The sequence below is a fragment of the Octopus bimaculoides genome, chromosome 22 (assembly GCF_046866305.1).
Source record: "Octopus bimaculoides isolate indiv1 chromosome 22, ASM4686630v1, whole genome shotgun sequence".
Classification (NCBI taxonomy): Eukaryota; Metazoa; Mollusca; class Cephalopoda; order Octopoda; family Octopodidae; genus Octopus; species Octopus bimaculoides.
In genome coordinates this window covers 2,910,740-2,916,402 of record NC_142949.1, presented here as the reverse complement: position 1 = coordinate 2,916,402, position 5,663 = coordinate 2,910,740, and positions in this window count along the sequence as shown.

Below are 5,663 nucleotides of genomic sequence, written 5' to 3'. Positions count from 1 at the left end.
ATATACATATTTAGGTATATATATATATATATATATACATATTTAGGTATATATATATATATATATACATATTTAGGTATATATATATATATATATATATATATATATATACATATTTAGGTATATATATATATATATATATATATATATACATATTTAGGTATATATATATATATATACATATTTAGGTATATATATATATATATATATATATATACATATTTAGGTATATATATATATATATATATATATATATATATATATATACATATTTAGGTATATATATATATATATATATATATATATATATATACATATTTAGGTATATATATATATATATATATATATATATATATATACATATTTAGGTATATATATATATATATATATATACATATTTAGGTATATATATATATATATATATACATATTTAGGTATATATATATATATATATATATACATATTTAGGTATATATATATATTTTATACATATTTAGGTATATATATATATATATATATATATATACATATTTAGGTATATATATATATATATATATATATATATATATATACATATTTAGGTATATATATATATATATATATATACATATTTAGGTATATATATATATATATATATATACATATTTAGGTATATATATATATATATATACATATTTAGGTATATATATATATATATATATATATATACATATTTAGGTATATATATATATATATATATATACATATTTAGGTATATATATATATATATATACATATTTAGGTATATATATATATATATATATATATATATACATATTTAGGTATATATATATATATATATATATACATATTTAGGTATATATATATATATATATATATATATATATATATATACATATTTAGGTATATATATATATATATATATACATATTTAGGTATATATATATATATATATATATATATATATATATACATATTTAGGTATATATATATATATATATACATATTTAGGTATATATATATATATATATATATATATATATACATATTTAGGTATATATATATATATATATATATATACATATTTAGGTATATATATATATATATATATATATATATATATACATATTTAGGTATATATATATATATAGACATATTTAGGTATATATACATATATATATATATATATATATATATACATATTTAGGTATATATATATATATATCTAGACATATTTAGGTATATATACATATATATATATATATACATATTTAGGTATATATATATATATATATATATATATATATAGACATATTTAGGTATATATATATATATATGTTTATATATACACGTATATATGTGTGTGTGTGTGTGTGTGTGTGTGTGTGTGTGTGTGTGTTTATAACGTGTCTTTATAGATATAGTTAGACAGACAGACGAATAAGTATAATGAATATACATATGTATTTATGTATACATATCTGTGTGTGTGTATATATATCCATATATTCAGTATATATATATATATATATATATATATATATATATATATATATATGCATGTATGTATCAATATATATTCACCATGTGATGTAAATAATCATTACTCACAGTGGGATATCTGGCGCCGTCTATAATGAGAAATAAATCCAAAACATGAGGACTTATGATGAATATCATAACAATATTTTATAATGTAATATTACGTGCTGAGAGGCAGAAATTTGGTGAAGGTAGACATATATACATGTACACCTTGATGGACTTTTACCTCCAACTCCCCATAACGATAAGAGAAATCGAAATAAGAAGAGACTGTTGGTGTAATGTCGAGTTTTAACATTACCCGATGCACGCTCTTTCGCATTTGTTTCAACCAGTATTTTATTTCATACTCCTCTTTAAATATTCTCGTTGCTTACTTACTTCACATCACGCATTTTTTTTCTCCGTTTCTTTCTTTTCTGTCTCTCTACACTTGCGCTCTATTTCCTTCATATCTTTCTCGCCATGTTCCTGATTTAGACAAATATAAGAAACCCCCACTAGTATTGTAATGAGTAACGCTGGCAGAACTGTTGCAGTGTAAGAAAATCTATTTTGTCATATTTGTTAAAATCTTGATGATGTCAATTTTTCTTTTCCTTCTTTCACGCTCGTTAAATTGAATTACCACTGAAGTAGTTATGCCGATGTAATTCACTAACTTTGTTTTCCCAAAATTGCTGGCATTGTGCCAAATTTGGAAACTATCACTATTTCTTGTAGTATTAAGTTCAGAGAGACACCAAGATAGCTCGACATATTTCAGTTAATGTATTCAGTTCATTATTCTAATATAATCTCCGCAGCGCATAAACAATATACATTATGAGTATACATCCATATAAGGCGGTGAGATGACAGACTATTTAGAACGCCAGGCAAAATTGCTTAGCGGTATTTCGTCTGCGTTCAAATTCCGCCGAGGTCGACTTTCTCTTTCATCATTTCGGGGTCGATACATTACGTACCATTGCAGCACTGTGGTCGATGTAATAGATTAATCCTCTTACCCGAATTTTAAGGCCTTGTGCCTATAGTAGAACAGATTATGAGTATACATGCATACATATATTCATATGGTACTTTTCCTAGTCCAAGTGATTTAACCCAATATTTATATGCTTTTTATGAGACCAAACCGCTGGCGTTGTTTTACTCACTCCGTGTACGCATAAAAGCTACATCAGTTAGACATAATGACATATGATATGCAATCGAAATTCCGTGTAATTTTATAAGCTACTTTATAGTATACTCCAGTACACTGTTGTAATATAGTGAAAATATTGCGGAACAAACTGATAATGGTAAGACTAAAACAGGATATGAGATTGTATGGAAAATTCGTTTCTTGTTTTATGATACAGAGAACTGCAAAGTGAGTGCAACGTTTCCGGTAATCGCTCTTCGATGGGAAATATATGTGAGGAAACGAAATATCTTTCCGGCAAAGTGGAAAACTTTCGCATTTACAGTAAATCTCATAAATAAAATAGAAATGTTGTAAATTATCTTTTCTCTCTTTGATTAATTTTCTCTCTTCTTCTGCGCCTCGTACAATTCAATTTGTACAAACGCACACACATACACACACCTATGTATATATATATATATATATATATATAAATTGAATAATAGGATGAATTATTTTACAAGAATTTATCAGGTAGCTAGGGTGAAAAAACCTCATAAGGGAAACAATCCATCATTTATTCCCGAAATATATATTTTTTTATATATATATAAAGAAGAACGAAAATGCTACTTTTCTTTTAAATTAGGTACATTAAACATATGTTTTTGTTTTACATGTTTCGGTTATTTAAAAAAAACTTATCAAAAATATGTACTTATATGAAATATGCAGAGAACAAAGTTATTGATAACATTATTAAAATAAACATTCATACCGTACCTATTCTTTTCCTGCAAGAGCACGTGGTAATTTCCTTTAGTTTTCGTGGCATTACTAGTTAGCTGTCAGACAACAAACATGTAAAACAAAAAACATTTTTTAAATGTATTTATATAAAAAAAATTAAACGTACGTCATTTAAAAAAAATACCTTTTTCATAAATATCTACTTACACGTGTATTATCTCTACATTTTAAAAAAATATATATATATATATATATATATATATATATATATATATATATATATATATATATATATATATATATATATATACCTAGTGATAATGATAATATGTAACATGGTATTAGCTGTCTCTGGGAAGGCTGTCAGCGAGAAATCCAGCTTTTTCATGAGCAAGGTTGTTCTGTACGCATCGTTTTGTGTGTGTGTGTGTGTATATGTATTATGTATGTATGTATGTATGCACGTACGTATATATGTATATATGCATTCATAAGGATTTTGGATATTTATGGTCAGATTGATTGAAGCGCAATTAACCTACCAGTGAGGGTCTAGTCTAAGGCATGGCGGAGACCACTGACCCAGAAAAAAAGAGAAATCTAACAAAACCCATGTTACACGTTGTTCATTGAAATTGTAGCAATCTATTGCACTGAAACTATGCTATCCCTATTTGGAAAAGAGTGTCCGGCCATACACAAAACTTTGGCACAAAACAGGAAAATTAGCTGGCCGTTGGACCGCCACTCACAGAAACCGACAGAAAAATCAATATGTACATACAACAATGATTTTGTGAATAAGAGATATTTAATGTTATTAAAATATCAGCAACATCTCCAACCGTAATTCTTGCCAAGTGATTCTGCTGTACTTCTTCAAATACAAGTTTTCGACAAATTTGATTTTTAAAATATTTCTTGATATTGTCTTCAATTTTTTTCTTTTAATGTTGCCAAAAATATCATTGGGTTTATGTTTCTTTTCACTGATGAAAAGTAACATTTTCAAACTTCTGTCAGTATGATTCCATACGTCGACCTAATCGTACATTAGACATTGGTGCTTCAAATGAGTTGTTTTCGTTTTTGGTTTCGCTTGTAACTATGCATATTAGAATCAACAAAATACATCATATATTTTTTTTCTGCATGCAACAATTCCGCCGAATGATGAAACTAAAACCATATGCTGATAAAGTTACTTAAGTTTTGAAACATAATCCGTTACAAGTTTTCTTTCTTATAAAGTGTTAAAATAAAATTTCACGTAAAATTTATTTTTCATCTCTTGGAATTGATAAAAAACTACTACGTGGTTTTCGTTCATCTTGTTCATCGAACTCGGAATATTGGGCTTAGTAGCCCGCGCTCTTAACTACTAGCCATTGCCCACGGTCAATAATAATAATAACAACACCATGGTGTGTTAACAACACACAAGATAAGAAAATGTTATTCTCTACACCATTCGGTAGCGAGTGTTTAACATAGGTGGTGAACGGTATTGCAACAATGGCAAATGGAATTGTTGCTCAAGCGATAGAGTTAAATGCGATAAGATACTTTTTGCGAATATGTTCGTCGGATCAAATATTTAACAACGCCAATATTCATAGAGGAAACCAGTTCAACAGAGAGATTCGTCCAAATCATCCATGCAGTGTTCATTGTGGCTCTGAATTCTGAGTTCAAATATCGCCGATGTGAACTTCAACTTCCATCTATGTGGGATCGATGAAAATCTGCTTCATCTTCACGAATGATTGGTGGAACTACCGTAAGGTTCTACCAACAATTTTATATTTAAGAGATGAGGAATTATTTACATTCGATGGATATTTGTCCTCATCTTCTTTGTTCTGAGTTCAATTTCCGCCGAGGTCGACTTTTGCTTTCATCCTTTCGGGATCAATAAATAAAGTACCAGTTACGCACTGTAGTCGATGTAATCGACTTAATCCCTTTGTCTGTCCTTGTTTGACCGCTCTGTTTAGCTCCTTGTGTGCAATAAAGAAATAGGAAACTGAAGGAAGCCCGTCGTATATATGTATATATAAATATGTGTGTGTGTTTGTGTGTCTGTGTTTGAGCCCCCTCCCCTCAACATCGCTTGACAACCAATGCTGGTGTGTTTACGTCCCCGTAACTTAGCGGTTCGGCAAAATTGCACGATAGAATAAGTACTAGGTTTACAAAGAATAATTCCTGGGGGTCGATTTGCTAGACTAAAGGC